General features: G+C 43.1%; 1 protein-coding gene across 1 annotated transcript in view; it reads left to right on the forward strand.

Moving 5' to 3' along the window:
* Palld (palladin, cytoskeletal associated protein) overlaps positions 1-25,226 on the forward strand; it is a 217,016-nt gene that overhangs the window by 109,571 nt on the left and 82,219 nt on the right. The gene's annotated exons all lie outside the window — the stretch shown is intronic.

Here is a 25,226-nt window from a genome sequence, read left to right on the forward strand (position 1 = left end):
CAGAGATATAGATCAGAAAAATGATGATGCCGAAACCCCAAGAGATGGTATCTCTCCTGGTCAGGATTGTGGTTATTCCAAAGCCTTCAGGACAGGCCCTCACAGGACACGGGGCAATGGTTATCACCTGAGTGTTTGCTTTATAATTCTTTAGTAAGTTGTAAATATTTTTAAAGTCATACAGATGGATGTTTACAATAATTAGTTAAGAGATAAAGAGAAGCCTGCTCCCAAATGCCCCCAGCTAAAGCAGGCTGTCCAAGGACAGTTATAAAAGGGGTTGGCAATGCTCTCCCTTGTCACACCCAGTGGTGTCAGCAGAGGCTTCCTAAGGTCTTAGGTAAACCAGTTGTTCATGCCCTGCCTGACAAAAACAACCCCAGCCTCAGAAGTAGTCCTTTTGAGCCAGTGAAGACTCACCTGACAGAGGTCAGGGGCAGGAGGGTAGGCATTTGCAGAGACTGGTGCGGTCTTTGCTTACTGATGTGTTCACAGTAGCTCATCCAAGAGGAACATAGACACGGGCCAGAGCCACAGCCAATGTATACCCTGGGCATTGGCCATTTACAAGACATGCCCAACCAGCCATAAAACGCCTAACTACAAATTTTCTAGTAATGAGAAAAGCAAGGCTCCCCTACCCACTCCACTTAACTGTATACTTAATTCTGCATAATCTCTGGTAGATTCTCACATAACAAGAGTTCACTGTTTCACGAACACAAACCAGCATCTACCTGACCTAGGCAAGCACTTTGGGACTCGCTTGGAGCGACAAAGAACTTCTTTATGCCCATTGAAAACTGTCCCAAGAATTTCAAAGATTTCCCTGTTGGCACTCCAGTGGGCTGTGACAGAGAGGGTTTCAAGGACAGCTTCAGGACTTTGTATTGTCTGAGAGCACCCCTGTTGACTTTGGCATGGCAAAAGGTCTTGGATGCAGAAAGGTATCCCAAGCCTGCTGTCAGCAGGACCTAATTTACACCCTGTGAAGACTGAGGGTGGCCTGTTAGGAGTTGTTTTCCCATGGCGAAGGGATTCATGGGAATGCTGTCCAGGCATGTCTCAGGTGATATATGCTGTCATCTTTCTCTTTTCCATTTACAATACAAAGCTTTTACAGTGGTAAACAGGCTGGACTTTCAGGGCAGGAACAATGAATGTGTGTTAATGACATTCAAATTGCTATCCTTTACAATCAGCCCTTAGGAAATGTCCCCATGTGTTTATGCCAACGTTGGTATAAGCCACATACTGGCGGCTTTATTGCCTATGTGCTATCTGGGTGATGTCTATGTTTCAAGTGGAGAACTTGCCCCAGGTTTCTTTGAGATTGGACAGTCCAAAAGATAGTGAGTTAAAAATCTTTCAGGACAATCTTCAGGTTGTCAAGACAGGGTACATGATGACCTTAATAAAGCACAGGGTGGCTTTTAAAAACCAAGAAAAACCCACAGATATAATTCAAGTCCCTTCTCATTGTAAAACGTGGCTCTGGTAGTGTGTGTTTCTTTCTCACAACGGTAAGAAATGTAGGTGTCAGGCACCCATGTTCCCCTACAGCAGTAGCCCTGGATAAGACTAGATAAGCAACTGTTTACTGAGTCATATGAACATAGCTGAATTATTATTAAGTAGGCATTATGGTTTCCGATGGTTGTAAGTCAGTAAATATGGTCCACAGCCATGTAATGACGAAAGGAAATGATTTTTTTCACTGTGGGAGTTAACTATTCAGGACAGTTTATGTTTCTCTGTGTGGGTAGTGGATCGTTTCTCTATGTGACTCTATGCACAGTTTCTCTATGAGGACCAGTTCTTTTTATTTTAATTTCACAAAAGCAAGTATATTAGTCAGATACTTGAAGCAAGGAAAGTTGAATTCACCCTGCCATGCATTTAAAGGATTCCTCTTGGCTGTGTCTGTAAGAGATTCCTCCATCTGGGGTCGACTCTGTAATGGGATGTCAACGGGATGCCATCTTTTAGGTAAAAGAATGTGGGCTAGATAGAAGTTTTCCTGGAGGGAAGATGGACACCTCTACTCTGGTACTCATTGGAAGGAAACACAAAGATGAGAATATGGAAATATTTAAGGAATTTTCTCTTAATTCTTTATGCATTTTCTTAAGGCTGTGGGCCTGGAGCACTCTTTCCCTTTCTTGATCTAATCCAATGCTTAAACATGCCTGGATTTCCTTCGGGTGTTCAAACTACTTCCCACAGTCCTAAGTATGCAGCGTTCTTGCCCAACCTCATGCCTCTGCACCTAGTGTTTTCCAGACTTGGAATGCCTTTGTCCTTACCCCCAGCTCCTGTTGTACTCTTCTCACACACCCTTCAGGAGACCTCTGTGAACTTGGATGCCTCTCTCTTCCTTGGTACACGGGCAATTGTTTTGACCCTGTTACTTTGGGTTTTGAAGGGTTTGTTCGATTGTTTGCTTGTTTTAAAGACTTTGTTGTTGTTGTTGTTGTTGTTGTTGTTGTTGTCATTGTTGCTGTTGTTATTGTATGGTATGTTTGTGGGTGAATGCCTGTCATAGATACCACCTGGATGACAGAAGAAAGGTGTCAGACCCCCTTAAACCAGAGTTCCAGGAGGTTGTAAGCCATCTGATATGGGGGCCAGGAACTGAACCTGTGTCCTCTACAAGAGCAACAAGTACTTCTGACCGGGAAGCCATCTGTCTAGCCCCTAGTCCTGTTTTTACCTCCTCAGAGATGATTTCACTCTGCACTTTACCATGAGAGGTTATGGTTTGCCACTCTTCCCTGGCATGTGAGGTCCTGTCAAAAGGGATTTTATCTTGTTTATTGTATTTGAAGCCCTTTCATCTGGACTCCTATCAAACAACAGTATAATAGATGGCCAATCACGGTTAATGGCACAGCCTATTGTCAACCAATTCCGACCATCTTTAGCATACACAATTAGAGATTAGTGTCTTGATATCTTTTGCTCCAAATTTTCAGTAAAAAATTTAATGTGCATGCTCTTCTTCCAACTGTACGGATTAGTCATTTAACAAGAACGATTGTTGGCAAGCAGCAGTTACATTAGAAGAGTGTGAGGGTGCACTGTGCGGTGTGTACAGTGTACATGTGTCACATGCATGGTAGTGTCCAGGTCCACATCCCTAGCACACTGGGGTTCCCCCCTACAGATCTCCTCCCCTCCCCCGCCCCCGGATCACTCTCTTAAGACAGATCTCTCACTAAACCAGAGCATGTCATTGGATTCTATTGGCTGGTAAGGAGCTTATCTGTTACTTATCTGTAACTTCTAACGATGTAGTTACAGGCCTCCCCAGATCGGCTATTTGATACAGATGCTGGGCATTCAAATTTTAAGTTGTCATGCTCGCACAGAATGCTGTTGAGCCATCTTCCAGCTCTAAATATATATATTATTTATATCTTAAAGCACGCTCTATTTAGGAGCTTTTTATCTATTTCAATTAGCAAAGGGGGTGGGGTGGGGCGTGTGTTTATGTATATGTTTGTATATTGTATTGTGTTGGTTACTAATCGGCTTCACAGGATCTCAAGTCACTTGAGCAATTAGCTTCCCAGGGATTAGCCTGGTTAAGTTAATTGGTGTGGGAGAGCTGGTCTTACTGTAGGTGGAAGTATTTGCTGGACAAGGGATCCTAGACAATATAAAATGAGGCAAGCGAGCTGAGCCCTGGCTTGCACTCATCGCTTTCTGTTTCCTGATTGTGGATGTGGTTCAACCAGCTACTTCCCTCCTGATCTTGTTTCCCTGGTTACCCTGAAATGATGGACAGGAACTTAACTGGTGAGTTAAAATGAACCCTTCTCCTTTAATTTGCTTTTCTCATATCACAACATAAGAAAATATATGAATCATATACTAATATGCACATTTCCACAGCAACACTCACAGTTATATTTTTTTCTTTAAATCGAATACCTGAAACCGTGCTTGGCATTAGTGGTCAAGGCGCTACTTCACTACACACCTCCTCTCTACACTTCACTGTCAGTGAAGTACGTGATGGCCTCCAGACACAATGTAAGAAAACATCTCAGGAACCAAAGAGAGAGAACGTTGGAAGAAGGGAAAAAAACATATGTACAAATTAGAACCTAACAATGACCCTGGCTCTTAAAGACTCAGTGAGGAGGCTTACCCAACTGCAGGGTTGGTAGAGATTTGAGAACAATAAGAAACTTGGGATATCAGACTTTTACAAATATTTGAATGTCATGAATGGCTCTATAGCAAGGTGAGAGTGGTATTCAAATTGAGCCTAATTCAGCAACTATTTCAAGGAAAGAACTGTTTTGAGAGCTCAAAGATCATTTGGAAAGCTAGAACATACCTTTCATATGTAATAGAACACCGTTATTTACCTCAGTTAAGCCCATGAGAGCACCAGGATAAAGTAGACTAACTTCTGAGTTGTCTAGGGGTCTGTTTTGAGTGGTGTGGAACACTGAACTTTGAGCAGTGATGCCTTAGACGTACGTACACAGAGAGTTTAGCATTGGCCTCAGCTAAGAACATTAAACATCAGTGAAAGGATATAACCGAGCGAGTACCTTTGAACCAGGAAACAAACATGAAAAACAGGAAATAGGTCACCACTCCCAAAGGCATCTCATTTCTCTAAGCACAATTTATCCTATGTTGAAAATCCAGTATTGGATGTTTTTGTGAGTCTGCTCCTTTTGTTATTTCTGCCCACTCTCACTTATGGTACCCTTTTTCCATGTGCCCTTAATGACTTCAGTTGTCTTATTATTTTTACTGTAAGTGATTGCTGTTCCTTGGAAAATATGGCAGTTCATAGAAGCCTGCATTGAAGGTGCCTTCGTCCAGGATTTTGTTTGGCCTGCCAGACCTTCACAAGTATGACACAATGACTCAGTAAAATTCTTTGAAGTCTTTTTTTTTTTTTTTGCCTATTCATTTATCTATAATCATCCTAAGGCTGAATGTACATATAAATTTGTAGTTGTTTCTCCTGCAGATTTCCTTGCTCCTCTGAATATCAAAGTAACTTCCTTTGTAACACACACATTCACACACACACACACACACACACACACACACACACACACACACACACACCATACACCAGGGATGGGTGGAGTGGCTTACACAAAGGCTGCCTTTAAAGCATTGTCTTTCCACCAAATAGGCCTCTCTTCTGAAGGGCTCAAAGTCCCGTCCTCACCCAGCACCGCCCGAAGTTCTTGTATCTCTTGCATTGTTGCTGTTACTCATCAGCTGAGGGTCCTTCTGCCCTATTTAGATACAAATCAGGATTCTGCTGGCTGTTTCCTTGGAGTTTCACTGCAAACATTGAGTAACACTAGCCCTGGGCTCTTGGATTTACAACTGTAGGCTTCAAATGCTAAGGGCCTTGGGCTCTCAGCCTCTCCCAGTGGTTCTTGGCTCTCCAGAAATGGTAGTTCTTGGTGTGTCTCTTGAACTCTTGCAGAGTGCAGGCCTGAAGCTCTTCCCAGCTTCTGCAGTCTCAGTTCCCAGTCTTTCTCAAGAACTCTTCAGCTGCCTTCTAACTGTGGTCTTCCACTCACTCATGCAAGCTCTCCACCCACTCTGCCAGTGATACGAACTAACCAACAATAAACAAAGGCCTACCAGCTCCTTAGCAGCCTCTGGACACCTTTTCGGGTCAGCTTTGGTAGTAGGCAGTGTAAGGAAACAAGGAGCAGAGGTCAAAGAAGACAAGGAAAATATTTGAAAAACTATTAGGAGATACGATTATAAAAGCTATGCTTTAAAAATGTTTAGTCCTGACCAGGCATAGTGATACATGCCTTTAATCCCGGTACTCAGGGATAGTGGAAGGAGGACAGCTGTGAGTTTGAGACCATCCATATCTACATCAAGCTTAGGACAGCCAGAACTACATAGAGAGATCCTGTCTTGGGGGAGGGGGGAACAGAGAGACAGAGACAGAGAGACAGAGACAGAGAAGAAAAAGGAAAAAGAAAGTTTAGTGATGGTGTGATGGTGTGATGGCGCACATATCTAAGTCCAACACTCAGGAGGCCATGGCAGGGCGCTGACCTCGAGATGAAGGCCAGACTGGTCTAAATTAGAAATTGCAGGCCAGTCAGGACTGCATAACCAGACTATGTCGCCAATAAAAACAAAATTAAAAAAAAAAAATAAAGGTGATGAAATAAACTTAAAAAAGTAGTGGCTCACGATAAGAAAGGCTGGTCGCACAGCTACTCCAGGAGCCTTAGTAGACGATAAGCAGAAGGCCAAAAGACACAAAGCAAGAAGTCAGGTATACATCATGCATTCACAGTTAAAGGAATGAGGTGAGGTGGGTATAGAAACTGGTGAGATTCATATCAGTAAATGAAATTACAACACATGAAACTCTTCTTGCTCTATTAGATTGACAGTGCAGAGGCTAGATCTGAGCTTAAGAACTCTTGTCAGGCTGTTACCTAACCAGGCCAGGATTCACCAGACCCTTTGTCCAAAGCTGACCTCCTTGGCTAGTGGACATTTGAAGCACTAGCACAGAAATCTGTCAGCCCTGGGGCCCTTTAAGTACGGACACCTTTTCTTTCATAAAGAGCAATCCTTGTGAAAAGAATGAATCTTGGTATATTTCTGATCTCATGTTTGAAGATCCTGGTGGTATCCCCACCCCCACTCCGCCCCCACAACTATAAGATTTAAGCCCAGTTGAGGCTAAAGCGAGATGGTACAAAGACTTTATTATGACCTCCTTGGAAACAGGTTAATTCAGATCACTGGAAGGGAAGGATGCACAGTATTTGCTCAGAGAGCCTTTCTGCTTGCCGTTTCACAAAGGTAAACTGGTCTACACGGGTCAGGACCGCACTTGCAGACTTATCACAGACGTATCATACCATAGACCGCCAGATCGAGCTGGCCTGCATGGACAGACAGAGGGCAGCGTTTCTGTACCGTGGAGCTTGGCAGGAATTTCTGAGGGAATCATCCAGAACAGCAATCTGGAGCTTGCCAGATGCTGCCAGACTGTACTCGCCACGCATTGCAGTTAATGGTTTCAGCGCCTCGCTCTTCCTCCCCAGCTTGCTGCCCTACAGAGATTCCATCTCGAGGGACGCTTCCACAGCCTTTTCTAATAACAGCGCATTGTGCTTAACGTGAAGACACTGTGTACACGTCTGATTCTCAGTGAGGATTCCTTGATGAGTATTTAGATTCAGAGTCAAATCTGAGGAGCCGGCTTTCAATTATATGATGTTTTAGGATGAAGCGTGAGAGTGTGTGTGTGTGTGTGTGTGTGTGTGTGTGTGTGTGTGTGTGTGTCTTTGTGTTTATTTTCACATTTAAAACAAATGTGCGGAAGCATATGGCAACCATTTTCTCTCTCCTTTTTTTTTCCCCCATCAAAACCTGGAGTATAAATTAGAAAATTGGAGACTTTCTAAACAGGCATGGAAATTACAATGTGAATTAAAAGTTGTTCCGTTTCCCAACCCTGTTTCCCTCCTCGATTCCTGGATCCCTCCCCCTTCCTCTCCTCCTCTTCATCCTTCCTCCCTCCTCCCCTTCCCCTTCTTCTGATTATAGATTCCCACCCTACCTAGTCTCGCCAGCCCAGATGTTTGGCTCTCTGAACACGTGTCCAGCAGTGTGGGAGACCTCCCCGAAGACTAGTGGACAGTTGAAGCTCTGGCATGGAAATATATGTCATCCCTGGGGCCCTTTAAGTATAGATTCCTTTTCTTTTGTAAAGAGCAATCCTTGTGGGGAAAAAATGAATCTTGGTATATTCTGTTCTCATGTTTGAAGATCCTGGTGGTAACCTCCCCCTGCCCTAACTCTAAGATTTAAGCCCAGTTGAAGCTAAAGCGAGACAGTACAAAGACACTATTATGATTTTACCAGAATCCTAGATTTTTCAATTGTGTTCTCTAGCTGTGTCATGTCTAGCCTTTCACTGAGAGCCCGGGGACAGTAGAAGGAAGACATGAGAACCTGGTTCTGAGCGAAGCAGCAGTAATGTGCAGAAAAAATGAGATGAGCTCAGCCGGAAATGTTGGAAAGCTGCTGTGACGACATTGCTATGAGAACCGAGAACTGCTCACCTCTGTTCTATCTCGATCTGTGAAGCTCCCAGTGTCCCGGAGTCACCCTAAGCCCAGGGCAAGGCGAGGATGGGGAAGGCCAGGAGCAGGCACAGAAGAAACAGAGTCAACATAAGCTCTGCCTTCAGAAGAGGCAACATGAAATGCAGCAAAAAGAGATAGTTATTTCCAGTCTGTCCTTCTGGGGTTTGCCAGCATTCATCAATTATTCCCAAGGATTGAGACCCTGAGTATATGCTGGTGACTGGGTTCAATATTTCTGGCACAGAGTGTCAATAGTTTCTTGACTGAGACTGTTTCCTTATGTAATCTAGGCCAGCCCTGAATTGCTTGTATCGCCCAGGCCCACCTTGAGATTGTGGTCCTCCTGTCTTAGCTGGGTTGCGGTCCCGTACCACCACATTCAGTTAAAACAGCACTGTTTTTGCAGAATTATAAGGTGTTCCTATGGTAGAAGGTCCAGGCTTCCTGGTACTGAGGACATGACTTAGTGGTAATGTGTTGTGTATGAATAATGGTCCATGTAAAAGCCAAAGGTGGTGATGTCATCCCAGCACTCCTACCGTGAACTAGGAGACAGAGACAGGAGAGTTCCCAGGAGTTCCCAAGCTAACTGCAGCAGTGAAGCAGTGAATTTCAGAGAGCCTGTCCCCAACAGGTGGAAGGCTAGAGTAAACGGGTGAGGTAGTGCTTTGGCAAACATACACACTCACTGTCCATGTCTGCATACACACACACACACACACACACACACACACACACACACATACGGGGGGGGTAAAATTCACAAGTTTCATATGTTGTAAAACCTAAACAAGTTTTTTTTTCATTTTTTTATTGGTGATTTTATTTATTACATTTCAAATGTCATCCCCCTTCCCAGTTTCCCCTCCATAAGCCCACTATCCCTTCCTCCCTCCTCCTGCCTCTATGAGGGTGCTCCCCCACCCAGGAACCCACTCCTGCCTCAGCACCTTAGTGTTCCCCCATCCTGGGTCATCAAGTGTCCACAGGAACCTAAACAAGTTTTAACAGATAAGCTACGTTATAAAACACCTGAGACTCATAGAGGTATAATAGAAATAACTGTAAGTGTGTGTTCATGTACATGTGCGTGTGTGTGCGTGTGTGTGTGATGAGACAAGGTCTCGCTGTGTAGCCCTGTGTAGCTGGTACTTGTTATGTAGTCAAGCTGTACTCAAACACAGAGCTAAGCTTGCCTCAGCTTTGGGAACTGGGATTAAAGGCGCCGGTGTATTACTTATGCTCTGCCTACAGTCAAGGATGATTTGAGTCTTCTCCCAAACAAGAGTTCATCCAAGCCAGTCTAAAAGCGTCCTAAATTAAAGAAGGGCAACACGACCACACACTTTGACTATCTGGTAAGCCAAATGCTACTTCCACATTGCCCCCCCCCATGGTAAACACAATGGTTTCAGGACAGGGAGAAGTATGCTTTTTGCATAGTTTAGCCTGCTTCATGCAATGACCAAACCGATAGCTGTAAGTGTTGGTAGCAACATCTAGCCCAAAGCCTGGCAAATTAACAAGGCTTCAGTGACTAACACAATGGACAAAGGGAGAAAAAAGAGTTTTATGATAAATAATCCCAAGTTTTAGGATATCTTGTATATTTTTGTTACTAGACTCTGGAAGTGAAGTCCAAATTTTTTGGGGGGTGGGGATGGGGAACACACTGTGAATATTTAATCACATAAGGGTACTTTCTGGAACAAAACTGGTCCTTCTTAATTTTTCAGTCAAGGTAAACGGGGGCTAATTGTGAACAGGTTCAAACCTCGAAAACTGCTTTGTTCAGCTTACTGTCTCAGGTTCCCCTTTGCAGTGTGGAGGATGTGTTTATTTGACATAATAAATACCATCGGCCACTTTGTTCCAAGAACCAAAAGGCCGTGTGCTTGCTTGGGAGGAATTTTTCGGTTGTTTATACGCAAGGAAGCACTGCTCTGTTTTATTGGATGAGGCTGTGGCAGCTTCTTTCTTAAATAGGGAATGCAGAAAGGGGAGCTTTTTCCATCCACATCCAAGCCGAGAGGCCAGAAAGGATTCTTCCATGCTTCAGATGCCTGGCTGTTCTCAACCCCAGAGAGCAAGGGGGACAGATTTCACTGGAAATGTGTCTCCTTCATTTAGGAGCACAGACCTCTACTTTATGTGTTGGCATAGCCACTTCGGCCTGTGCTGCATATTTTCTTAAAGTATTAGTTGGAACATTTGGCATGGAGAAAATTGAAAACCAAGCCAAATGACACTCTGTCAGCCAAAGCTAAGTGGCAGGATCCTGGCATTAACCTTTAATTAAGCAGCCTGGGTTGAGGAGAAGGATTAAGGGTTTGGGGGTTATTTTTGGGTTTATTTGGGGTTAGTTTTTTCTCTCAATACATACATTATTCTATGAGGAGAGCAGCTGTGTGAAATACACGCTTTGGGGTGGATTCCAGTGACTGCTACAGAGCCTCCCAAACTCTCTTTCCTTCTGATTTGCAAAAGGTACTCCTTAAATGGGCATAACTGGTGACTGATTGGCTAATGAACTTCAGAGAAGGCTGAGTCAGAGCAAACAGTGGAAGCCAGCTTCGTGGTGTGTGTGTGTGTGTGTGTGTGTGTGTGTGTGTGTGTGTGTGTGTGTGTGTGTGTGTGTGTGTGTGTGAAGGGGGAGCAGTGGGCAAGGGGCGGGGATGAAGGCAGTCTGCAAGCTTAGCAGAATGTTTGAACAAGACAAAGAGCAGTTCCAGCGACCAAATAAGGAAGTCGATGCTGAAGTCTTTCAGAATAGAAGTGTGTCAGAGTGGAAGCAGTCTGGGAAGAGTGAAAGAAGTGAGGCAGAATGGCAAAGGAATTTCTTCTTTTCTCCCTCTTACACAAGGTTGACAGTGAATGCGTCTCTGGTCTTTAAACAGGAGTGAAACAGAAACATACAAACTACATCTAGCCTTTTCTGTTGGTGTTTTTTAGACAACTGCAGACATGCTTAGAAGTTCTTAGAAACTACTGGAGTAACAAACATTATCTTGTAAAACACACAGGCACACAAAAACACAGAAGATGAACACTGGGAAATTGGGCCCTCTCTATCTGTAATTAGTGAGACTTTGTAACTGAAAATGACTGAAGTTTCTAAGAACCAACCAAAGTACCTTGAAAGCCAATTTTTAACCTATCTTAAGCATTGACTTAAAGCGTCCTTTAAAAACAATCGTAACCTCTGAGTCAGGTATCCATTATTCACTACCCATTCCTCACTGTGTCTAGTTTAAATATGCAAACTGTTACTTAAGTTGTTGAAAGAAATCTCTGTCATGTGTCTTCAGGATACCAGCTTCCAGACTTCCCAAAGCAGCATCGTTAGCAACAGTACTGTTTTAGGATTTGTTTTCTACACCGTGGTTTAGACAGGACATGGTTTAGGAAGAAGAGTTTCAAATGCACCTGAGTCTAATGAGAAATGCCATCTGATTTGTTCCCTGTTGCTGTCACCATTTGATACCACAGACCTAACATTGAGGAATTGCTTTTCTGTTAATGAAGAAACATATTTATATGGACACAGCTAATGAGAAATACAAGGCATTGGTCCTGAGACAGCTTTCTCAAAATCTTCAGTGAACCTCAATCCGATGACAGCTTTAAGTTAGGCCAGAAAACAGACCCATTCTTCTCTCCCCACTCAGACACAATGGTGGGACTACCCACGCTTGAATCAGGAAGTACTAGACCACTATCTAATAGGAACTAGAAGAGTCTGGGCACAGCCCTGACAGAAGGGCAATAATCAGTCTCAACACCCGAAAGATTGACCACTACCTTTAGATGACTGTAGCACGCCAAGCACATCCTGGCTCCAAAGATATACCTCCTTAAACGTAAACATAAGATCTGCTTAGTGCCGTCTGCCCCGTTCTTCTGTAACATACAAGGGTTGTGTCGGTCAACACGGTCAGAGAGTCAAAAATGGAAATTAGATACTACTATACTCAAAATTATCTCCTTTAAATGTCAACTGCAGCCTAGAAATGTCTCATAAACTGACTCAATTTTAAAAGCAAGCAGACAACAACAATGAAAGCAATTAACAGGGAGGCTGAAGAGTGGCTCGCTGGGTCAGAGCTCTGGCTACATTTCTAGAGGACCAGTGTTCAACAACAGGGCAACTTAAAGCTACCTGAACTCCAGTTCCATGGGAATCCAACATCCTTTCGTGGCCTCTGTGGGCATGCATGCGTATGCACAGGCCTATGGGCACTGCAAACATATATTCGGGCAAGATACCCATTCAGACAAAATGCCACATAAAATACCACTTTTTTTTTTTAATTAAAAGAAAAAACTAGTAATAGAGGTCAAGAAAAACACACAAAAAGTCATACTTCCAGAGACACAGTTCCTCCAACAAGGCCATCACACCTACTCTAAGAAGGCCACACCCACTCCAACAAGGCCACACCCACTCCAACAAGGCCACACCCACTCTAACAAGGCCACACCTATATGAATGAGCCTATGGGAGTCATTCGTACTCCCACCACCACAGAAGGTCTCTCACTGGCCTAGAACTTACCAACTTGCTAACCTGGCTGGTCATCGTTCATCTGTCTCTGCCTCCCCAGTACTGGGATAACAAGCACATATCTGGGTATTTTATTTGGCTCTGGGCTTTCATTCAGTCCTTTACCCACTGAGCCATCTTCCTAGTCCCAGGCAACATATTTCTTAAACCACTATTTCCCTTGCACTGGGGATAAAACTCAACAGAGGGAAAAATATAAAAATCTAAAAATATTTAATGTAACATACACAATTTTTGAAAACTCAATAGTCCAAAATATAGCTAACTTCCTTGTTTTAATTAATTATATAGCAACTAAGATTAGGACTGATTAATACAATAAAGGCAACGATATTTGTGATCAATGGTATAATTCCCCAAGGTTGTCTTGTAAAGTTGTGATGTTGGAATCAGTGCTCCAAAGATCTGGATGGGCCAAGGGATGAAGGAAGTTGAGGTGCCAGTGTATTATGCCTAGGGATATATTCTTGTTGTCTTTATTTGAACGATTTTATAGCATATCCTTTTGTCAAAGATAATAAAAAAGCTAATGAATAAGAGGCAATTTCTAGAAGATGAAAGATCCCTGACTTCAGAGTTTATCTGTCCAGAAAATATAAACCAAAAAGTGTGGTTAAATGATATTAAAATGGACAATTACTCATAGAATGGCTTTGGCCTTCCGACCTGGTGGGCTGCTTTAGGCAAATAGTACAGCCAGCTGTACATTGAGAAGAAACGTAGTCACAAAGCAACGTGACTGCAGAAGCTTGGTGGCCTGTTTCTGATTCCCCAATAGAGCTCTGAACCATAAGTTGGTCAGGTTGGATATGCTACTAAGCAGTTCTGAAGGCCCATTGTCATAGTTAGGGTTTTACTGCTGTGAACAGACACCATGACCAATGCAACTTTATAAAGGACAACATTTAATTGGGGCTGGCTTACAGGTTCAGAGGTTCAGTCCATTATCATCAAGGCAGGAGCATGGCAGCGTCCAGGCAGGCATGGTGCAGGCAGAGCTGAAAGTTCTGTATCTTCACTTGAAGGCTGCTAGCAGAATACTGGCTTCTAGGCAGCTAGGATGAGGGTCTTAGAGCTCACATCCACAGTGACACACCTACTCCAACAGGGCCACACCTTCTAATCCTGCCACTCCCTGGGCTAAACATATATTAAACTATCACACCCATCCTTATCCTCTTTGACACCAAGATCCCAGCATTCTAGACTCTGATCTCAGAGGGAGCCATGCATTTAATCTTAAAATGTAAAATTCACTTAATATCATAGTTGGGTAATGTTACTGAGTAATGATAATATCAATTTGGATAATTTCTTTGCTGTAAAAGATATAAAGACTTCCATAGGACTAGGAAGGAATTTATGTAAATTGACCACGTGAATCATTTCACTTAGAAAGGAAAAGTAATCGACTTAAAATAGTGTATGCATTATTAGCACACCCAGGTGTCAAAAGGCAGAAGAGAAGTCTGAAAAAAGCCCATGTATATCTCCTCAGGATTTCCCGTGATGGGTTATAACAGCTAGCAATTACAGAGCATTTGATGTAATCTCCATCAGCCTCTTACAGTGCAGATGTGAAGACTGAGATCCACGGACTGGGGAAGTGACTGGTAAAAGGCTTGCCACACGAGTGTGAGAACCTCAATCGTTAAGTGTCCCTCCAGCCCACCCCTCTGCCACAAACTATGTGCCCATAATTCCAGTGCAGGAGAGCAGAGACAAGTAGATCTCCAGCAGCCAGTATGGCTTACCTCTAGGCTTAGAAGGGGTGGGGGCGGGGCTGTGTCTTAAAATAAAGGTGTGGGGATAGAGAGCAGTGGAAAGCACTTGCTACTCTCCAGAGGACCTGAGTGAGTTCCCAGCACCTACCACAGGCAGCTCACAATGTCCTGCAAATCAAGCTCAGGGGATCTGACTCTCCCTTCTGTCAAAGCGAATTCACAAACAGAGAAACAGACACACACACAAATAAAGTTACAGATATATATTTTAAATGTGGAAGGTTTAGTTAAGCTTGAATTTTCATATAAATAAACAACAACAAAAGTACAGTGCAACAGAGACAACAATGTTGGCCTCCAATCACCATACTCTTACACACACGCACACGCACACGCACACGCACACTCACTCTAAAACAAAGAAGCAAGCAAACTAAGTGGCAGGACCAGTGGGTTTATACAAGGCTCACAGGGAATCAATGGCGGAGCAGGGGCCCTTGCTGAACACAGTATTTAAATCCCTAATGGGTGTTTTTCTCTTCCATCTCTGCTCCCTGCCCTTCCCCTCTGTGGTGAACTTAAACAGCACTTCCACCCATCTTATTTCGACAAACCAAGAATTTGGAGGCACTTTAGGTGGCCCATATCATTGACTTAAACCAGGCAAGACTTTTGCCGGTCCGCCTCACCCATTATTTACAGTATCAGCTCCATGTTTGGTTGGCGTGGTCACATTCCCAGTAATAACAGCAGAGACGGGTGAAACTCCCTACCAGCTGCACGGGGCTTCCCCACATTTCCTTTCATCCATGCAGCCATCCATGAAGCGTGCAGTAGAACTGCGCCTGTTTCGCCACGTGATGAGACTTCCATTCAGAGAGATTAAACAACTTGCCCAGAGTCAAACACTTGCCAAGGGGCTTGGGGGCATTGGGATTCAGAGCCAAGGCTTGAGCTTGGTCATGAATTGAGTTTATACCAGACATGAAAGGATCCAAGTAGAGTATAATTCTCCTGAGAACAACCAGAGGCCTGCGGAAGAATGTCTACTTTGAGGAAATGAAATTCTGGATTTCTTTCACGAAATCGGGTAGCCAAGTGATAATTTGTCTGTCTCAAAATGAGAGTGGTCCTTTCAGCACAGCTCCGAAAAGTACCCGCATACATTAAACACTGGCAAGGGAGACAGATAAATTTTGAGATATTGTACACAGTATCAGTGAAGGAATCTATGGCTATCTTATTCATTAATTAAATACGGATTTCTGTAAGAATTAAATCACTAATGTTTCTTTACTTTGGGGGACCACTTTCTGCCACATCTATAGGGAAAGGATTTGGCCAATCAAGTGCTCTGCTTGTCCACAACAGCCAAGCTGCAAATGTAGAGGTCATAGCACTGTCACTCTGGAATGTGGTGTCACTTAGGATGAAGGGGAAGGCCAAGTGTCCAGCCTTCGTGTGGGTCTGTCAGTCTGACTCCAGGGTATGAAATTAAGCCTCAAAATAAAGGAAAAATTTGAAGCAATTACCTTAGCCTATCACCCAGCCATCCCTTCCCCTAAATTATTGAAATCATTAACCAAATAGCTTCACAATAAGTTAAACTACCCACTTCCAACTTTTTGTTATAGACTAAATAGTACAACAGGTAAAAATAAAATCTCGAGTCTTCTGCATTCCATCTAGTGACCTGAGTTATGTATGTACTTATTCTCTGTCTTCCATCGTTATATTCATGTGGCTTAAGGGGGTTGGTTCTCCACCCCTTTGCAAAAGAGTGTGTGTGTGTGTGTGTATGTGTGTGTATATGCATGTGTATATATATGCATATGTATATGTATATAAACAAAACATATATATGTATATATACACAATATATTATGTGTATAATATATAATAGCTAACTTATGTGTTAACATATGATATGTGTATATTTATATGTATAAACACATATAGTGTATATATTAATATATATGTTTTTAAATCTCCATAAAAAGAATTTATATTAATATATATGATTTTAAATCTCCACAAAAAGAATTTCAAAGGATGAAATGAATGTAAATATACAAAGAAGGTTTTAGCACTTTTCCATCTCCATGAATTGTTCTTGAAGACCATAGCTCTGTCCAACACTTCAACACCCACTTGAAGAATTGCTATGGAGTCTTCAGATCAGAATTGGTTGATCTTGAACCTGGTCCTAGGACCATCTAGCTGAAAAGAATGTTAAGGATCATACTATCCTTCGCTTCCACCGAACAGGTAACACATGAAAATAATGGACTTGTCCTCAAGACTCCGTTTGCTGTGGCTGGAGAGATGGCTCAGAAGTTAAGAGCACTGGCTGCTCTTCCAGAGGTCCTGAGTTCAATTCCCAGCACCCACGTGGTGGCTCATAACCATCTGTAATGAGATCTGGTCCCCCCTTCTGGTGCACAGGCATACATGCAGGGAGAACCTTGCATACATAATTAATAAATAAATAAGTCTTTTTAAAAAAATGACTTGAGTCACCACTCCTGGTTTCTGTCTAAAAAACAAAAAGTTTTGTAGATGAATTAAGTTTAGCACTTATTTCTACCATATCAAGCATTTCCTTTATTTTGTCCAGTGGCAGAATATTCCCTTTCCTCACAAGTGAGTTGAGATTGCAGAAGAAATCTTTGGGTTCTTAAAGAGTGAACAGGAGAACTGTGTTCAGAGGCAGTCCATGGGGCTGGGTCAATGCAGGGAACCAGGAGAGGCGCTGGTGAATGAGTGGTGACCCAGGAAAGCATCAGAAACTGCAAGCTAAATTACACTCACACATCCTCCTGTCGTGGCCTTCAGCCTGACGCTCACTCATTCTTCAGGCTCGACGACTTCTAGCTTCTCAGTGCTGTAGGGATTTCTGGTAAGCCTTTTATGGGTATCCAAATGAATTAACCATTGTGTCTCACCTACGCCCCAGTAATTCACTTTCAGTGGGCAGTTTTATCTCCCCAGATGTGCAAATTGTTCACAAGGGAGTCATGAGTAATTAGCGTCCAAATGCACCTGTTGTTCGCAGCTGATTTTTGTCTCCTGGCTTAGACGGTAAAGAGCCTGAGAACACACGGCTGTGTTTTCGTCCTTTAAGACTGCGGGACACCTACTGGTTTAGATTCCCATAGAATACAATGATGAATGGAGCATAGACGTGGGGCCTGTCTTTACACCCAGTGAAAGGAAGTGTCAAAGTTCAGACAGACATCAGATACCTGAGATCAGGGCTGCGCTGAGCCCCCATGGGCCTTAGGAACTTTGATCTTGTAGACCCCTTTTACGGCTGGAGTTTCAGAATGAAATGTGCTAACTCGATTGAGGAAAATGCATGTACTCACGTTAGAAGCGTTATGCCATGGGCATTATTGTTGTATTCATTTATCCTTTTTTTCTCTTTGAGTTTAAAAGGGATTGATCGTGTGGTGCAATTGATCGTGTGATCCATCGTAGTGGATGCTTATCACTGTATCTACTGTATAAAATGTATTAACTTACATTTTCACTGTATCTTATCACTGTATCTACTGTATAAAATGTATTAACTTACATTTTCGAAGATGACAGACATGGGCACTTCCTGCAGCCATAACTGCCTTCATCTCTCTCCACACCTAGCATAACAAATACCATTGTGAGCGCCCTAGGACTTCTTTTCTTTTGCTTTTCCTAATGCTTCTTTCTTTACTTCACTGAGCAGAGAAACACCTGTCTCAAGCGATGCTACATGCGCTAGGAAACTCGGTGGGCACCTTATTGACCAGAAATTGCTTTCATAGGATGAATTCTCCTGGGATGGTGAAAATACTCTTATGTTCTCTAAAACACAGCCAATGTGAAAGGATCAGATTTTGACCAGGCCTTTTTTATTGCTAGGTTACAGAGCTTTATTGGGTGTCCTATAGAAGACACGCAAACAGGGAAACAATGACACCAGAGTTCTGTCAGGCTTCTACTTGTACCACCCACCACGATGGTGAAACAACAATGTCCCCACCTCCAAGCTAAGGAGCAAATTGCAACAATCAGCTAAACCAGGAATGGGCAATAAAGTGACCTCTAATGAGGCCTTCTGCTGAGACTAAAAATAATTTGCAGAGAGTCCAGTATTTAATGAGGCAGGACTCGACCGAGCCTTTCTTTAAGGTTGCTGTCATTTCTTTTTCCTTGGGTTGAAAAATGTGACTTTCCAAATCTGACTTCATCAAATCCGTTTAGAAACCACAGTTTTTAAGGCATGGCCTTCCAAACTCGCTTCTCTCCATTTCTTTCTTCCTTTTGCCACACACATTCCATTAAGATCAACGACATACTAAAAAAATCAGCGGCCTTTTGGGACTGTCCGTTGCCCACTAGCTTTCTTGAGCATAGAAGATGGAGCTCACCTTTAACTTGAGCGGTCCTGTGGTAGAAGCGGTCCTGTGGTAGAGGTGGTCCTGTGGTAGTGGCGATCCTGTGGTAGAAGCTGACAGACTCTGCTTCTTCAGAATTACTTAACTCTGCCAAGGCTACTGAAAGCAAAACATAACACTCGGATGCAAAGATAATTGTCTTTTGAGGGACAATGCAAACAATCTTTATGTTTTTGGAAATCTTAGGTATAACTCTGGACTCCCTTTTTTTGAAATCTACTGAGTCTTTATACAATAGCAGTCTGGTGTACCTCACTTAATGGGCTCATAATGGGTGAAAAACCAATAATATTAAGTTGACTATTCACTAGCCATATAATAAATAAGTCATCCCTTTAATTGTAGATATACCAAATATTTTTTTTCTTTTGGGCTTAGGGTCTGTATTCAGGAATGTTTCCATTCTAAAATATACCCATTAAAATTTTCATTTTAAAAGAAAAAATTATTAAAGTAGTTGATATCCTCTTACAAAGTTTAGGTTTGTGTATTTTATTTTGAAAAAAACACAATCTACACACAAGCCTCAGTTGTTCTTTTAACAGATGAAAACCTTTGCCCAAAACTATTTGCAGCAGCTAACCCAATGTCTTACCTTAAAGAGAAAAATAACATATTTCCAAAACTACAGTCCTATTACTTTGACCCAAAAGATTAGTTTATTGTGGAAAGGAATAAACACCAAGTCTAGACTACGAAAGGTTTGGACAAGAGGCAAGGCACTCATTTTATTGGCTGTCGCTCTAGTAGAACACAGCAAAGTCAGTGACTTATACAATAAAGGAATTTTCACAGTTATAGAAGTTAGGCCTGACATTTGAGGTCAGGCCTGCCTGGCATCTGATGCAGGCCAGCTTGTTAGATCTTTCCATGGTGAAAGGTGGAAGGACAAAGAACTGCATGCATATGTGTGCATGTGTGTGCATGTGTGCATGTGTGTGCGTGTGTGCGCATGGGCATGTAGCAGTTTCAGTGGGGACCCATTCCCAGGATAGCAGTATTAAAATCCACTCATCCTACCCTCATGGTGTCCTCTGAGGACACTCCACTCTCAACTGTGTTCAGGGAGAAATTAAGTTTCTAATACATACTTTCATGCTTTTTAGATTTGCTTTATTTTATTGTGGAGGAGCAGAGAGGACATACACTCAAACCACAATAGGCTTAAAGGAAGACAGGCTTGTCCAAGTCAGAGAAAATACATGGATTCTTCCTTCCCACGAACACAGGCCTTATGGGAAGCCCAGTGGAGTCCCTGTCTTTTCTTTCACTTCATTGTCTGGCAGCCGGAACTCCAGTACCCATGCCAGCTCCTTTGTGGAGGTGTTTTACTCTCTGTTTCTAGGAGAAGCAATGGAATGATCTGGATGTTCTCTGCATTCCCAGAGGAATTTCTGTGATGTAAGATTCCATGTGACGGTGTCGTCAGAGGTGATTGCAACAAGACAAACAACTAAGGAAGTTGTGTAGCACCTAGCCAGTAACCACCACATACTGTCACCAGAGAAAACAGAAAGCGTGTTGTTGGAAACTCTTCTTCATATTTGTCTTTTTGACAGCCACAGGTAGAATTTTACTTGTGTAGGATCAAGCTAAGAAGTCGTCTGCTTTAGCATTGACTCAGGAGAGCGTCACAAGAAAAGGCCAGTTCTTTCTTTTCCACCGTTCCTCTTCAGTAGAGCCCATCCGTGAATGATCCCATCAGAGCCAGCATAACACATTTAATTAGGAAGTGGCTTCTCACTGTGAGTCAGACCCGTCAGTGGCCCAAGCGGGACCCAATCAGGATTGGTCTCAACGACTTCAGGTCATATCGACAGTGTGGCCCACACTCAAACTGTGCCATAATAAGCTGTTGATCTACTATGAGAGACAGCAGTGTCCTAGGATACCTAATGAATTTTCACACATATGCCCTTTTCGTTTTAATGATGTAGTCCTAGAATATGAGCTCTAGGATTCATGCTAGCCACCATGAGATAATACTTAAAAAGTGATTGGAATTGTGCCCTTTGAAGTGAAACTTGAGATAACTTCTTTTTACTCCATTCCTTACTAAATACTTGGCTTCGGGTTTTTTGTTTTTGCTTTTGTTTTTTTGTTTTTATTTTGTTTTGTTTTGTTTTTGTTTAAGGTTTTTAAGGGGATGTGGATGTAGACAAAGGACAAAGAAATGCATGCATGTGTGTGTGTGTGCGTGTGTGCATGGGGATGTAGCAGTTTCAGCCGGGACCCATTCCCAAGATAGTAGTATTAAATCCATTCATCCTACCCTCATGGTGGGTGTAGGTCAGTGGGAAATTCTCAGCAGCATCTCTCACCCTCCTTCAAAAGCTTAGAGGTCAGGGGAAGGCTACCATGATGTCTTCTGGATATAACGGGGCTACTGTAAACGAATCTAGAGTAGTTGAGGTTGCCTTCCTAACCTGCACAAATCAAGCCAGTCAGCCCTGCAATGTGGGAGAGCCATTGACAGTTGATGGCCTCTGTGGGAGGCAGGGTTGATTTTCTTCAGGGATGTGGTTCTTGGTAGGTTGCCCGTGGTCCATTGGCTGGCCCCACACACATATGACAGTACTAATCAGACTCAGTGTGTTAAAACAAAACAAAAAAAACCAAACAAACAAACAAACAAAAAAAGAAGTCATGAAGCTGGGAGGGGGATTGGCAGGGGGATAAGGTGGAAGTGATCTGGAAGGAGTTTGGTGGGATGGGTAGGTGTGATCAAGATATATTATGTACAGGTATGAGATTAATAATTAAAAAGATTAAAGAGGGGGTAATCAGCCACCAGTCAGTCCAGTTGAAAACAACAAATCAATCCTCCCCAAACTGCTAGATTAAAAGTAGCCACCTGCTTCCAGTATCACATCCTATCCTGGCAGGTCCCTGGGTGAGACACACCCTGGCCAGCAGCTCCTGGCCTACCCTTGTATTTACACGTGAGAAGTGAGTTCGAAGCCACTGCAACGGCCTCGGATTAACCTTACACTGTCTGTCTCCAAATCTGTCCTTTTAGGACAGGGCTCACTACCCAGTCTCCCTCTGTGGTCTCCTCCTGAGTGTTCACTTTAGTTCTCAGGGATCATTGCGAAGGTTCCAGCTTTGTGTTACCGTCAAGAACTCTGTCTTCTCTCCCTATGTCAGCAGGATCTTCCTTGATATTCTGTGTGCTAGCTGGATCTCCTGCCTTCTGAGCTCCCTCTGACCCAGTGCTCTGTGACTGCTGTCACGCAAACACACACACAAACAGCCCTCCCACCATTCTTAGCTTCCTCTCACTTAGGCAAAAGCAAAAACTACATACAAAACAAAGAACCAGAAAGAGGACTGGGCGGATGGACTGGGTTCATTTGTTATTACACTGAAGCATGAATTGTCTTTGAAGATTTCCTGTCAGTCGTTCTCCCAGCAGTCTGAGGATTCATTACTCACCGGGTTTAGTCTCCCTAGAAGACCCATATTTGTTTTTAAGTGTTTTACTTTTTTCACAATAATTAGTAGATATTAATACAAAACTGAATGTGATTCATATAAAATACTATATTTAATTACAGAGCCCAAGTTCAAAGTGGCCAAGGACTTTTTGAGTGCTTTTTTTAAAAATAAAAAATGGATCAAAAGGATGGCTCTTCAAGGTTTTTTATATTAATTTATCATCAGTGGCATGAGCAGCTGGTAGGGTGTGTGTCAGTATTTGGTGTGTATGTGTGCTCTAGGGTTAGGGTTAGGGTTAGGGTTAGGGTTATGAGCATAACTTCGTGGAGAGGTCAAAGAGCAAAACTCATGAGTTGGTGGGTCCTGGGGTTGAACACAGGTTGTTGATCTTACAAGTGGTTTTAACCATGGAGTCATCTCACCAGCCCTAAAAGTAGATCTTAAGCTGTCTACACTCAGAAATAGCTCCTAAAAATAATATTAGTTGGGACCAACATTGGCTAAAAATCTGTATTGGGCCCACAGTCAAGACTTCTCTTGATTGCTGCCAGTGCCTGGGACTCCCGAGAGCGGCAGTGGCTACAGATAAGAACAGCCAATATCTCCATCCTCGGAAAACTACAGTGGGCACTAAATGATACCAAAACCCCAGAAGTGAGTGGACGTCAATCACAGCGCTGAATCAGTAACAGAGTATCTGTTTTTGTGCATTGTCCACCATGCTAGGGAAGTAGTTAAGGCCTCCTTATGGTAAGTGTGGCGTCCTAGAAGCCAAAAGTCCAGGAAAATCCCAACCTATGGAAATTTCAATTAAAATATTCTGTTTAGCTAATGGCCTAAAGATACCTCAACATTCTTTTTTGTTACTACATGTAAATAGGAAGTGTTTGTCGTGAGAACACAGAGGTTGGCCCTGTGTGTTAGGTTGGAAGAGCTTGGTTAGACAGTGCAGACCTGTGCTCTCATTGGTAGATGATGCTCACAAGACATTCTCTGCCTTGATTACAGCTTGTGCTTCTGTATAAGATTATTACATGTGTGGGACCAGATGACCACAGTACCTGCCAGGGGTGTGTGTGTGTGTGTGTGTGTGTGTGTGTGTGTGTGTGTGTGTGATAGGGATGCGACAAGGGGCTGGGGACGGTGGCTTATAGGCCATGAGCGCTTATTGATCTGGCAGAGGGCCAGAGTTTGTTTCCAGCCCCACACCTGGCAGCTTACAACTGCCTGGAGCTCCAGCTTGAGGCAGTCCAATTCCTGAGTCCTTCTCCTGGCTTTAGAGGTGGGCACCTGTAAGTGGCATGCATACACACACACACACACACACACACAGACACACACACACACACACACACACACAAATAGATGCATACATGCACACATCCACACACAAATAATATAATTCCAGGGAAGCGAGGTATGGAGGAGGGGGGAGAGAGAGATGACGTTACTACCAAGCACTGATTTTGTTAAGCAGGTATCATTTATCGTCAGCTCCTCTACTTCTTAGCCACCAGTTAACTGTCATGGTATGAGGGTAATAAGAAAGGAAGGAAGATTGAGCCAGGATTTCCGTTACACATCCCCATCCTCCTCCAACAACTGAAAATTAAGTGGAAGGCTGCATCCCGAATCAAATGTGCGTGTTTGAGCCCTAGGTTTGCGAGCTGCCACAGGCTGGTCGTGAAGCTGAGCTAACCGTCCTAAGGGAGATGTTCTTCTAAACATCTCAAGTGAGGCCAAAGATAAATCCATGGCCTATTTGTTTGCTGCCTATCGCCTTAGCTTAAAACCATGAAACTTACATCTCAACCCAGGGACAGTGAAGAAGAAAATACAAGAGACACTTGCAGAGCGTGATCTCCACCGGGTAGGAGAAAACAGCATTCTTTTTCAAATTCCCATCTGGGCATCTAAGGATGCGGGTTTCAGTGAGTGTGAGGCATGGCCAGAGTGATGGTTGATGTGCATCCACACCTCCCACAGTTCTTCCAATAACCTCCACATTACATGTTCACTGACTTGCATCACTACCTTAAATCATGTTGGATTTCAGCACTAACGACTAAAAACAGACCAGAGAGATGGCTCAACGGAAAAGGCCCTTGTCACCAAGCCTGACAACTCTGTGGCCGTCAATTCTGTCCTAAGCCCTGTCACTAGGCCAGCAAAACACTGAGGTGGTATTGCTGATACCTATATACTCATCCCTTCTGTTTTCATTCTACAAACATCACGATACTTGAGGACCGGAATTTAAACACCCATCTGCTGACTCCAATACTCCCAGAAATAAGAAAGCATCCAAGCCCTACACTTCAGGGTCATATGGCCCAACCCATTTCAAAGCTCTTTCCTTACTAATACAGTGCAGTCCCCCGTGCCATCCTTGAGAAAACCCTACAGTCTCCAAGCAGTGACCACTCCTTGCTGTGATGGCCATTTGACAGGAAAAGAGACAAAGTACGATTCAAAACCAAAGGCAAAATAACAGGGTGGAATGCTGAATTTCTCACTCTCTCAGACATTTCCCCCAGGCTCCTGGGGAGGTTGACCTATCACCTTCTTTGCACTGAAAAAATAATAAGGCCTGTATCGTGCTGAACATGGTGAAGGCTGCATATTGTTGGGTTTAAAAAAAAATAGGCCACAGAATCATATGTAAACAATGACCTAATCTATGTTTTAAATATGTGCTTAAACACACACAGAAGCCTGGAAGACTATACTCCAGGGAGTTAGCGATGTCTATCTCTGGGGGTAAGTGAAGGAATGGCATTCAGTTTTGATTTATTGCTTGAAAATTTTACAAGCTTTTTTTGTTTTCATTTAAAAATACCAATAAAAAGCTATTGGGGGATGGGGAGAGGAAAGTGGAGGGAAACGTCTGCCTTAAGACAGTGAAGCGAAGGGCTGTCAATGGCTCAATACTTAAACA

This window comes from Rattus rattus, chromosome 13 (assembly GCF_011064425.1).
Source record: "Rattus rattus isolate New Zealand chromosome 13, Rrattus_CSIRO_v1, whole genome shotgun sequence".
Taxonomy (NCBI): domain Eukaryota; kingdom Metazoa; phylum Chordata; class Mammalia; order Rodentia; family Muridae; genus Rattus; species Rattus rattus.